The sequence below is a fragment of the Hyla sarda genome, unplaced genomic scaffold (assembly GCF_029499605.1).
Source record: "Hyla sarda isolate aHylSar1 unplaced genomic scaffold, aHylSar1.hap1 scaffold_623, whole genome shotgun sequence".
Lineage (NCBI taxonomy): Eukaryota > Metazoa > Chordata > Amphibia > Anura > Hylidae > Hyla > Hyla sarda.
In genome coordinates this window covers 168,206-181,012 of record NW_026610638.1, presented here as the reverse complement: position 1 = coordinate 181,012, position 12,807 = coordinate 168,206, and the positions used below count along the sequence as shown (strand labels likewise).

The 12,807-nt window shown below is 43.4% G+C and overlaps 8 pseudogenes; all 8 read left to right on the top strand.

Annotated features, from left to right (window-relative positions):
* Positions 1-51: 51 nt before the first annotated feature.
* Positions 52-315, top strand: LOC130341594 (U2 spliceosomal RNA; annotated as a pseudogene).
* Positions 316-1,793: 1,478 nt separating this feature from the next.
* On the top strand, positions 1,794-2,057 carry LOC130341592 (U2 spliceosomal RNA; annotated as a pseudogene).
* A 1,472-nt stretch (positions 2,058-3,529) lies between these two features.
* LOC130341628 (U2 spliceosomal RNA) lies at positions 3,530-3,793 on the top strand (annotated as a pseudogene).
* Positions 3,794-5,284: 1,491 nt separating this feature from the next.
* On the top strand, positions 5,285-5,548 carry LOC130341591 (U2 spliceosomal RNA; annotated as a pseudogene).
* Positions 5,549-7,029: 1,481 nt separating this feature from the next.
* Positions 7,030-7,293, top strand: LOC130341590 (U2 spliceosomal RNA; annotated as a pseudogene).
* A 1,478-nt stretch (positions 7,294-8,771) lies between these two features.
* On the top strand, positions 8,772-9,035 carry LOC130341589 (U2 spliceosomal RNA; annotated as a pseudogene).
* A 1,487-nt stretch (positions 9,036-10,522) lies between these two features.
* Positions 10,523-10,786, top strand: LOC130341588 (U2 spliceosomal RNA; annotated as a pseudogene).
* A 1,466-nt stretch (positions 10,787-12,252) lies between these two features.
* LOC130341587 (U2 spliceosomal RNA) lies at positions 12,253-12,516 on the top strand (annotated as a pseudogene).
* Positions 12,517-12,807: the final 291 nt, after the last annotated feature.

Here is a 12,807-nt window from a genome sequence, read left to right as displayed (position 1 = left end):
AATGTGAGTGCTCATGAAGGGGACATGGTTGGGTCCACCCCTTTCCCGGTTATCCCCTCTAGGCCTTTTGGCTTAGATCAAGTGTAAAAAAAGAAAGGATCTTGCGACAGATCGCATCCTGAGGCACGTTTTTTTTTGTGTGAATACTTGCACTTGGGTGACTTGTGAGCACATACTGATACATACGTTCCCTATCTGGGGACCATAAATTAAATGGATTTTTGAGAAAGGGAGCTGATTTGGAAGCTTGCTTCTGTCGCCCTATGCATTGACCCGATGTGGCAGTATATTCGGGTAGTGAACAGTGCACCACCCCATTCCAGTGTTAAACAAGAAAGATTCTCATTTAATCCTCCGTGGGTGAGAATTTGAGTTTGAGAATTGGAGACCAAAATGATGAGTTGCACTGACTGGTTTATGAACGTCTATTCATTTAGCGTTTTAATGACCATGTTTGCACACTGATTGGTGTAAAAAAATAAAATAAAACTAAATAATAATAATCTAGCACACCTGTGCAGGTTTGACATGACATGACAGGTAGCTGTCTTGTGGGTGGTGCTGAATCCTGTTAAATGACGTGAGGGTCTCATGCCTATACACAAGGGTGTGTCATTGCTGTTGCTTGACCATGCATTGGTATCTGTGGTCAGTGAATGATAAAAACAAAATTTACCATCCATTGATGGATGGGAAATCCGCCATGAGGCATTTGTTTTTAGAAACTGCTGCTCACAACCAATGTTGCAATGGAGTGTCTCCATCTGCTGGTGGTATTGGAAAGGCATTAGTGCTATGACAGGGTCTGAAGAAGAAGAAGAAGAAGAAGAAGAAGAAGACGGAAAAAAATATATATAAAAAGAAAAAGAGAGAGAGAGAGAGAGAGACTGACTTAGTGAGCGAGTGAGTGAGAGAGTGAGAGTGAGTGAGAGTGAATGAGTGAGTGAGTGATTGAGTGAGTGAGTGAGTGAGTGAGAACAAATGAGTTAAAGCAAGTGAGTGAGAGAGATCGAATGAATGAAAGTCTGAATGACAGAAAGAAAAAAGGATGAAGAAAGAAGCATGAAGAAAAAAAAATGTATATGGAGTTGCTGACATGAGTGCAATCTACAAAGCCGTTGAGGCTGATCCTCATGGGAGGATTATTGCACCAGGACCCTTAGCACTTTTAAAATGCCATTCAATGCCACGGGCTAGATGTAAACTGCAGATGACCATGTTGTGGTAGTTACCATGGATACCCAAGTGATGTGTGAGCTAACACATAGGCCCAACAGATTCCAAGAAGGCCAGAATCACCAGCGGCACCACCATCGATTGTCAGGTCACCCGGATTCAGCAAATACCAGAGTCCAAAATGATGCAGGTTTATACTGTTAATTTTCAGTTTATCGTTACAGTTGGTGTTATTCCATGTCGGAAGGGACGCAGCTACAGCCAGTGGGGTAACTAGAGACAGGCAGGCAGCTATGTGCAACAAAGGTAGGCGTGTTGTTTTCATATGCAGATCTGAAATATTGTCTTATATGCAAGAGGAGGAGTGATGGGGGTTCAGGCAAAAGCCAGGCTATGGATTGCATTGCTAAATGCTCCATCAGAGTGCAATGGTCGCCTGTCCTTTTTTTAAGTGATGATGTGGGTTTAGCCTGTGCTGTATGTATGTATGGGTGGCTGACTGCCACCCACCCAGAGAGTGTATGGGAGGCTGGTTGGCTGCCAGCCTTCCTTCCATTCCTATGAGTAATGTGAGTGCTCATGAAGGGGACATGGTTGGGTCCACCCCTTTCCCGGTTATCCCCTCTAGGCCTTTTGGCTTAGATCAAGTGTAAAAAAAGAAAGGATCTTGCGACAGATCGCATCCTGAGGCACGTTTTTTTTTGTGTGAATACTTGCACTTGGGTGACTTGTGAGCACATACTGATACATACGTTCCCTATCTGGGGACCATAAATTAAATGGATTTTTGAGAAAGGGAGCTGATTTGGAAGCTTGCTTCTGTCGCCCTATGCATTGACCCGATGTGGCAGTATATTCGGGTAGTGAACAGTGCACCACCCCATTCCAGTGTTAAACAAGAAAGATTCTCATTTAATCCTCCGTGGGTGAGAATTTGAGTTTGAGAATTGGAGACCAAAATGATGAGTTGCACTGACTGGTTTATGAACGTCTATTCATTTAGCGTTTTAATGACCATGTTTGCACACTGATTGGTGTAAAAAAATAAAATAAAACTAAATAATAATAATCTAGCACACCTGTGCAGGTTTGACATGACATGACAGGTAGCTGTCTTGTGGGTGGTGCTGAATCCTGTTAAATGACGTGAGGGTCTCATGCCTATACACAAGGGTGTGTCATTGCTGTTGCTTGACCATGCATTGGTATCTGTGGTCAGTGAATGATAAAAACAAAATTTACCATCCATTGATGGATGGGAAATCCGCCATGAGGCATTTGTTTTTAGAAACTGCTGCTCACAACCAATGTTGCAATGGAGTGTCTCCATCTGCTGGTGGTATTGGAAAGGCATTAGTGCTATGACAGGGTCTGAAGAAGAAGAAGAAGAAGAAGAAGACGGAAAAAAATATATATAAAAAGAAAAAGAGAGAGAGAGAGAGAGAGACTGACTTAGTGAGCGAGTGAGTGAGAGAGTGAGAGTGAGTGAGAGTGAATGAGTGAGTGAGTGATTGAGTGAGTGAGTGAGTGAGTGAGAACAAATGAGTTAAAGCAAGTGAGTGAGAGAGATCGAATGAATGAAAGTCTGAATGACAGAAAGAAAAAAGGATGAAGAAAGAAGCATGAAGAAAAAAAAATGTATATGGAGTTGCTGACATGAGTGCAATCTACAAAGCCGTTGAGGCTGATCCTCATGGGAGGATTATTGCACCAGGACCCTTAGCACTTTTAAAATGCCATTCAATGCCACGGGCTAGATGTAAACTGCAGATGACCATGTTGTGGTAGTTACCATGGATACCCAAATGATGTGTGAGCTAACACATAGGCCCAACAGATTCCAAGAAGGCCAGAATCACCAGCGGCACCACCATCGATTGTCAGGTCACCCGGATTCAGCAAATACCAGAGTCCAAAATGATGCAGGTTTATACTGTTAATTTTCAGTTTATCGTTACAGTTGGTGTTATTCCATGTCGGAAGGGACGCAGCTACAGCCAGTGGGGTAACTAGAGACAGGCAGGCAGCTATGTGCAACAAAGGTAGGCGTGTTGTTTTCATATGCAGATCTGAAATATTGTCTTATATGCAAGAGGAGGAGTGATGGGGGTTCAGGCAAAAGCCAGGCTATGGATTGCATTGCTAAATGCTCCATCAGAGTGCAATGGTCGCCTGTCCTTTTTTTAAGTGATGATGTGGGTTTAGCCTGTGCTGTATGTATGTATGGGTGGCTGACTGCCACCCACCCAGAGAGTGTATGGGAGGCTGGTTGGCTGCCAGCCTTCCTTCCATTCCTATGAGTAATGTGAGTGCTCATGAAGGGGACATGGTTGGGTCCACCCCTTTCCCGGTTATCCCCTCTAGGCTTTTTGGCTTAGATCAAGTGTAAAAAAAGAAAGGATCTTGCGACAGATCGCATCCTGAGGCACGTTTTTTTTTGTGTGAATACTTGCACTTGGGTGACTTGTGAGCACATACTGATACATACGTTCCCTATCTGGGGACCATAAATTAAATGGATTTTTGAGAAAGGGAGCTGATTTGGAAGCTTGCTTCTGTCGCCCTATGCATTGACCCGATGTGGCAGTATATTCGGGTAGTGAACAGTGCACCACCCCATTCCAGTGTTAAACAAGAAAGATTCTCATTTAATCCTCCGTGGGTGAGAATTTGAGTTTGAGAATTGGAGACCAAAATGATGAGTTGCACTGACTGGTTTATGAACGTCTATTCATTTAGCGTTTTAATGACCATGTTTGCACACTGATTGGTGTAAAAAAATAAAATAAAACTAAATAATAATAATCTAGCACACCTGTGCAGGTTTGACATGACATGACAGGTAGCTGTCTTGTGGGTGGTGCTGAATCCTGTTAAATGACGTGAGGGTCTCATGCCTATACACAAGGGTGTGTCATTGCTGTTGCTTGACCATGCATTGGTATCTGTGGTCAGTGAATGATAAAAACAAAATTTACCATCCATTGATGGATGGGAAATCCGCCATGAGGCATTTGTTTTTAGAAACTGCTGCTCACAACCAATGTTGCAATGGAGTGTCTCCATCTGCTGGTGGTATTGGAAAGGCATTAGTGCTATGACAGGGTCTGAAGAAGAAGAAGAAGAAGAAGAAGAAGAAGAAGAAGAAGACGGAAAAAAATATATATAAAAAGAAAAAGAGAGAGAGAGAGAGAGAGAGAGACTGACTTAGTGAGCGAGTGAGTGAGAGAGTGAGAGTGAGTGAGAGTGAATGAGTGAGTGAGTGATTGAGTGAGTGAGTGAGTGAGTGAGAACAAATGAGTTAAAGCAAGTGAGTGAGAGAGATCGAATGAATGAAAGTCTGAATGACAGAAAGAAAAAAGGATGAAGAAAGAAGCATGAAGAAAAAAAAATGTATATGGAGTTGCTGACATGAGTGCAATCTACAAAGCCGTTGAGGCTGATCCTCATGGGAGGATTATTGCACCAGGACCCTTAGCACTTTTAAAATGCCATTCAATGCCACGGGCTAGATGTAAACTGCAGATGACCATGTTGTGGTAGTTACCATGGATACCCAAGTGATGTGTGAGCTAACACATAGGCCCAACAGATTCCAAGAAGGCCAGAATCACCAGCGGCACCACCATCGATTGTCAGGTCACCCGGATTCAGCAAATACCAGAGTCCAAAATGATGCAGGTTTATACTGTTAATTTTCAGTTTATCGTTACAGTTGGTGTTATTCCATGTCGGAAGGGACGCAGCTACAGCCAGTGGGGTAACTAGAGACAGGCAGGCAGCTATGTGCAACAAAGGTAGGCGTGTTGTTTTCATATGCAGATCTGAAATATTGTCTTATATGCAAGAGGAGGAGTGATGGGGGTTCAGGCAAAAGCCAGGCTATGGATTGCATTGCTAAATGCTCCATCAGAGTGCAATGGTCGCCTGTCCTTTTTTTAAGTGATGATGTGGGTTTAGCCTGTGCTGTATGTATGTATGGGTGGCTGACTGCCACCCACCCAGAGAGTGTATGGGAGGCTGGTTGGCTGCCAGCCTTCCTTCCATTCCTATGAGTAATGTGAGTGCTCATGAAGGGGACATGGTTGGGTCCACCCCTTTCCCGGTTATCCCCTCTAGGCCTTTTGGCTTAGATCAAGTGTAAAAAAAGAAAGGATCTTGCGACAGATCGCATCCTGAGGCACGTTTTTTTTTGTGTGAATACTTGCACTTGGGTGACTTGTGAGCACATACTGATACATACGTTCCCTATCTGGGGACCATAAATTAAATGGATTTTTGAGAAAGGGAGCTGATTTGGAAGCTTGCTTCTGTCGCCCTATGCATTGACCCGATGTGGCAGTATATTCGGGTAGTGAACAGTGCACCACCCCATTCCAGTGTTAAACAAGAAAGATTCTCATTTAATCCTCCGTGGGTGAGAATTTGAGTTTGAGAATTGGAGACCAAAATGATGAGTTGCACTGACTGGTTTATGAACGTCTATTCATTTAGCGTTTTAATGACCATGTTTGCACACTGATTGGTGTAAAAAAATAAAATAAAACTAAATAATAATAATCTAGCACACCTGTGCAGGTTTGACATGACATGACAGGTAGCTGTCTTGTGGGTGGTGCTGAATCCTGTTAAATGACGTGAGGGTCTCATGCCTATACACAAGGGTGTGTCATTGCTGTTGCTTGACCATGCATTGGTATCTGTGGTCAGTGAATGATAAAAACAAAATTTACCATCCATTGATGGATGGGAAATCCGCCATGAGGCATTTGTTTTTAGAAACTGCTGCTCACAACCAATGTTGCAATGGAGTGTCTCCATCTGCTGGTGGTATTGGAAAGGCATTAGTGCTATGACAGGGTCTGAAGAAGAAGAAGAAGAAGAAGAAGAAGAAGAAGACGGAAAAAAATATATATAAAAAGAAAAAGAGAGAGAGAGAGAGAGAGACTGACTTAGTGAGCGAGTGAGTGAGAGAGTGAGAGTGAGTGAGAGTGAATGAGTGAGTGAGTGATTGAGTGAGTGAGTGAGTGAGTGAGAACAAATGAGTTAAAGCAAGTGAGTGAGAGAGATCGAATGAATGAAAGTCTGAATGACAGAAAGAAAAAAGGATGAAGAAAGAAGCATGAAGAAAAAAAAATGTATATGGAGTTGCTGACATGAGTGCAATCTACAAAGCCGTTGAGGCTGATCCTCATGGGAGGATTATTGCACCAGGACCCTTAGCACTTTTAAAATGCCATTCAATGCCACGGGCTAGATGTAAACTGCAGATGACCATGTTGTGGTAGTTACCATGGATACCCAAGTGATGTGTGAGCTAACACATAGGCCCAACAGATTCCAAGAAGGCCAGAATCACCAGCGGCACCACCATCGATTGTCAGGTCACCCGGATTCAGCAAATACCAGAGTCCAAAATGATGCAGGTTTATACTGTTAATTTTCAGTTTATCGTTACAGTTGGTGTTATTCCATGTCGGAAGGGACGCAGCTACAGCCAGTGGGGTAACTAGAGACAGGCAGGCAGCTATGTGCAACAAAGGTAGGCGTGTTGTTTTCATATGCAGATCTGAAATATTGTCTTATATGCAAGCGGAGGAGTGATGGGGGTTCAGGCAAAAGCCAGGCTATGGATTGCATTGCTAAATGCTCCATCAGAGTGCAATGGTCGCCTGTCCTTTTTTTAAGTGATGATGTGGGTTTAGCCTGTGCTGTATGTATGTATGGGTGGCTGACTGCCACCCACCCAGAGAGTGTATGGGAGGCTGGTTGGCTGCCAGCCTTCCTTCCATTCCTATGAGTAATGTGAGTGCTCATGAAGGGGACATGGTTGGGTCCACCCCTTTCCCGGTTATCCCCTCTAGGCCTTTTGGCTTAGATCAAGTGTAAAAAAAGAAAGGATCTTGCGACAGATCGCATCCTGAGGCACGTTTTTTTTTGTGTGAATACTTGCACTTGGGTGACTTGTGAGCACATACTGATACATACGTTCCCTATCTGGGGACCATAAATTAAATGGATTTTTGAGAAAGGGAGCTGATTTGGAAGCTTGCTTCTGTCGCCCTATGCATTGACCCGATGTGGCAGTATATTCGGGTAGTGAACAGTGCACCACCCCATTCCAGTGTTAAACAAGAAAGATTCTCATTTAATCCTCCGTGGGTGAGAATTTGAGTTTGAGAATTGGAGACCAAAATGATGAGTTGCACTGACTGGTTTATGAACGTCTATTCATTTAGCGTTTTAATGACCATGTTTGCACACTGATTGGTGTAAAAAAATAAAATAAAACTAAATAATAATAATCTAGCACACCTGTGCAGGTTTGACATGACATGACAGGTAGCTGTCTTGTGGGTGGTGCTGAATCCTGTTAAATGACGTGAGGGTCTCATGCCTATACACAAGGGTGTGTCATTGCTGTTGCTTGACCATGCATTGGTATCTGTGGTCAGTGAATGATAAAAACAAAATTTACCATCCATTGATGGATGGGAAATCCGCCATGAGGCATTTGTTTTTAGAAACTGCTGCTCACAACCAATGTTGCAATGGAGTGTCTCCATCTGCTGGTGGTATTGGAAAGGCATTAGTGCTATGACAGGGTCTGAAGAAGAAGAAGAAGAAGAAGAAGAAGAAGACGGAAAAAAATATATATAAAAAGAAAAAGAGAGAGAGAGAGAGAGAGACTGACTTAGTGAGCGAGTGAGTGAGAGAGTGAGAGTGAGTGAGAGTGAATGAGTGAGTGAGTGATTGAGTGAGTGAGTGAGTGAGTGAGAACAAATGAGTTAAAGCAAGTGAGTGAGAGAGATCGAATGAATGAAAGTCTGAATGACAGAAAGAAAAAAGGATGAAGAAAGAAGCATGAAGAAAAAAAAATGTATATGGAGTTGCTGACATGAGTGCAATCTACAAAGCCGTTGAGGCTGATCCTCATGGGAGGATTATTGCACCAGGACCCTTAGCACTTTTAAAATGCCATTCAATGCCACGGGCTAGATGTAAACTGCAGATGACCATGTTGTGGTAGTTACCATGGATACCCAAGTGATGTGTGAGCTAACACATAGGCCCAACAGATTCCAAGAAGGCCAGAATCACCAGCGGCACCACCATCGATTGTCAGGTCACCCGGATTCAGCAAATACCAGAGTCCAAAATGATGCAGGTTTATACTGTTAATTTTCAGTTTATCGTTACAGTTGGTGTTATTCCATGTCGGAAGGGACGCAGCTACAGCCAGTGGGGTAACTAGAGACAGGCAGGCAGCTATGTGCAACAAAGGTAGGCGTGTTGTTTTCATATGCAGATCTGAAATATTGTCTTATATGCAAGAGGAGGAGTGATGGGGGTTCAGGCAAAAGCCAGGCTATGGATTGCATTGCTAAATGCTCCATCAGAGTGCAATGGTCGCCTGTCCTTTTTTTAAGTGATGATGTGGGTTTAGCCTGTGCTGTATGTATGTATGGGTGGCTGACTGCCACCCACCCAGAGAGTGTATGGGAGGCTGGTTGGCTGCCAGCCTTCCTTCCATTCCTATGAGTAATGTGAGTGCTCATGAAGGGGACATGGTTGGGTCCACCCCTTTCCCGGTTATCCCCTCTAGGCCTTTTGGCTTAGATCAAGTGTAAAAAAAGAAAGGATCTTGCGACAGATCGCATCCTGAGGCACGTTTTTTTTTGTGTGAATACTTGCACTTGGGTGACTTGTGAGCACATACTGATACATACGTTCCCTATCTGGGGACCATAAATTAAATGGATTTTTGAGAAAGGGAGCTGATTTGGAAGCTTGCTTCTGTCGCCCTATGCATTGACCCGATGTGGCAGTATATTCGGGTAGTGAACAGTGCACCACCCCATTCCAGTGTTAAACAAGAAAGATTCTCATTTAATCCTCCGTGGGTGAGAATTTGAGTTTGAGAATTGGAGACCAAAATGATGAGTTGCACTGACTGGTTTATGAACGTCTATTCATTTAGCGTTTTAATGACCATGTTTGCACACTGATTGGTGTAAAAAAATAAAATAAAACTAAATAATAATAATCTAGCACACCTGTGCAGGTTTGACATGACATGACAGGTAGCTGTCTTGTGGGTGGTGCTGAATCCTGTTAAATGACGTGAGGGTCTCATGCCTATACACAAGGGTGTGTCATTGCTGTTGCTTGACCATGCATTGGTATCTGTGGTCAGTGAATGATAAAAACAAAATTTACCATCCATTGATGGATGGGAAATCCGCCATGAGGCATTTGTTTTTAGAAACTGCTGCTCACAACCAATGTTGCAATGGAGTGTCTCCATCTGCTGGTGGTATTGGAAAGGCATTAGTGCTATGACAGGGTCTGAAGAAGAAGAAGAAGAAGAAGAAGAAGAAGAAGAAGAAGACGGAAAAAAATATATATAAAAAGAAAAAGAGAGAGAGAGAGAGAGAGACTGACTTAGTGAGCGAGTGAGTGAGAGAGTGAGAGTGAGTGAGAGTGAATGAGTGAGTGAGTGATTGAGTGAGTGAGTGAGTGAGTGAGAACAAATGAGTTAAAGCAAGTGAGTGAGAGAGATCGAATGAATGAAAGTCTGAATGACAGAAAGAAAAAAGGATGAAGAAAGAAGCATGAAGAAAAAAAAATGTATATGGAGTTGCTGACATGAGTGCAATCTACAAAGCCGTTGAGGCTGATCCTCATGGGAGGATTATTGCACCAGGACCCTTAGCACTTTTAAAATGCCATTCAATGCCACGGGCTAGATGTAAACTGCAGATGACCATGTTGTGGTAGTTACCATGGATACCCAAGTGATGTGTGAGCTAACACATAGGCCCAACAGATTCCAAGAAGGCCAGAATCACCAGCGGCACCACCATCGATTGTCAGGTCACCCGGATTCAGCAAATACCAGAGTCCAAAATGATGCAGGTTTATACTGTTAATTTTCAGTTTATCGTTACAGTTGGTGTTATTCCATGTCGGAAGGGACGCAGCTACAGCCAGTGGGGTAACTAGAGACAGGCAGGCAGCTATGTGCAACAAAGGTAGGCGTGTTGTTTTCATATGCAGATCTGAAATATTGTCTTATATGCAAGAGGAGGAGTGATGGGGGTTCAGGCAAAAGCCAGGCTATGGATTGCATTGCTAAATGCTCCATCAGAGTGCAATGGTCGCCTGTCCTTTTTTTAAGTGATGATGTGGGTTTAGCCTGTGCTGTATGTATGTATGGGTGGCTGACTGCCACCCACCCAGAGAGTGTATGGGAGGCTGGTTGGCTGCCAGCCTTCCTTCCATTCCTATGAGTAATGTGAGTGCTCATGAAGGGGACATGGTTGGGTCCACCCCTTTCCCGGTTATCCCCTCTAGGCCTTTTGGCTTAGATCAAGTGTAAAAAAAGAAAGGATCTTGCGACAGATCGCATCCTGAGGCACGTTTTTTTTTGTGTGAATACTTGCACTTGGGTGACTTGTGAGCACATACTGATACATACGTTCCCTATCTGGGGACCATAAATTAAATGGATTTTTGAGAAAGGGAGCTGATTTGGAAGCTTGCTTCTGTCGCCCTATGCATTGACCCGATGTGGCAGTATATTCGGGTAGTGAACAGTGCACCACCCCATTCCAGTGTTAAACAAGAAAGATTCTCATTTAATCCTCCGTGGGTGAGAATTTGAGTTTGAGAATTGGAGACCAAAATGATGAGTTGCACTGACTGGTTTATGAACGTCTATTCATTTAGCGTTTTAATGACCATGTTTGCACACTGATTGGTGTAAAAAAATAAAATAAAACTAAATAATAATAATCTAGCACACCTGTGCAGGTTTGACATGACATGACAGGTAGCTGTCTTGTGGGTGGTGCTGAATCCTGTTAAATGACGTGAGGGTCTCATGCCTATACACAAGGGTGTGTCATTGCTGTTGCTTGACCATGCATTGGTATCTGTGGTCAGTGAATGATAAAAACAAAATTTACCATCCATTGATGGATGGGAAATCCGCCATGAGGCATTTGTTTTTAGAAACTGCTGCTCACAACCAATGTTGCAATGGAGTGTCTCCATCTGCTGGTGGTATTGGAAAGGCATTAGTGCTATGACAGGGTCTGAAGAAGAAGAAGAAGAAGACGGAAAAAAATATATATAAAAAGAAAAAGAGAGAGAGAGAGAGAGAGACTGACTTAGTGAGCGAGTGAGTGAGAGAGTGAGAGTGAGTGAGAGTGAATGAGTGAGTGAGTGATTGAGTGAGTGAGTGAGTGAGTGAGAACAAATGAGTTAAAGCAAGTGAGTGAGAGAGATCGAATGAATGAAAGTCTGAATGACAGAAAGAAAAAAGGATGAAGAAAGAAGCATGAAGAAAAAAAAATGTATATGGAGTTGCTGACATGAGTGCAATCTACAAAGCCGTTGAGGCTGATCCTCATGGGAGGATTATTGCACCAGGACCCTTAGCACTTTTAAAATGCCATTCAATGCCACGGGCTAGATGTAAACTGCAGATGACCATGTTGTGGTAGTTACCATGGATACCCAAGTGATGTGTGAGCTAACACATAGGCCCAACAGATTCCAAGAAGGCCAGAATCACCAGCGGCACCACCATCGATTGTCAGGTCACCCGGATTCAGCAAATACCAGAGTCCAAAATGATGCAGGTTTATACTGTTAATTTTCAGTTTATCGTTACAGTTGGTGTTATTCCATGTCGGAAGGGACGCAGCTACAGCCAGTGGGGTAACTAGAGACAGGCAGGCAGCTATGTGCAACAAAGGTAGGCGTGTTGTTTTCATATGCAGATCTGAAATATTGTCTTATATGCAAGAGGAGGAGTGATGGGGGTTCAGGCAAAAGCCAGGCTATGGATTGCATTGCTAAATGCTCCATCAGAGTGCAATGGTCGCCTGTCCTTTTTTTAAGTGATGATGTGGGTTTAGCCTGTGCTGTATGTATGTATGGGTGGCTGACTGCCACCCACCCAGAGAGTGTATGGGAGGCTGGTTGGCTGCCAGCCTTCCTTCCATTCCTATGAGTAATGTGAGTGCTCATGAAGGGGACATGGTTGGGTCCACCCCTTTCCCGGTTATCCCCTCTAGGCCTTTTGGCTTAGATCAAGTGTAAAAAAAGAAAGGATCTTGCGACAGATCGCATCCTGAGGCACGTTTTTTTTTGTGTGAATACTTGCACTTGGGTGACTTGTGAGCACATACTGATACATACGTTCCCTATCTGGGGACCATAAATTAAATGGATTTTTGAGAAAGGGAGCTGATTTGGAAGCTTGCTTCTGTCGCCCTATGCATTGACCCGATGTGGCAGTATATTCGGGTAGTGAACAGTGCACCACCCCATTCCAGTGTTAAACAAGAAAGATTCTCATTTAATCCTCCGTGGGTGAGAATTTGAGTTTGAGAATTGGAGACCAAAATGATGAGTTGCACTGACTGGTTTATGAACGTCTATTCATTTAGCGTTTTAATGACCATGTTTGCACACTGATTGGTGTAAAAAAATAAAATAAAACTAAATAATAATAATCTAGCACACCTGTGCAGGTTTGACATGACATGACAGGTAGCTGTCTTGTGGGTGGTGCTGAATCCTGTTAAATGACGTGAGGGTCTCATGCCTATACACAAG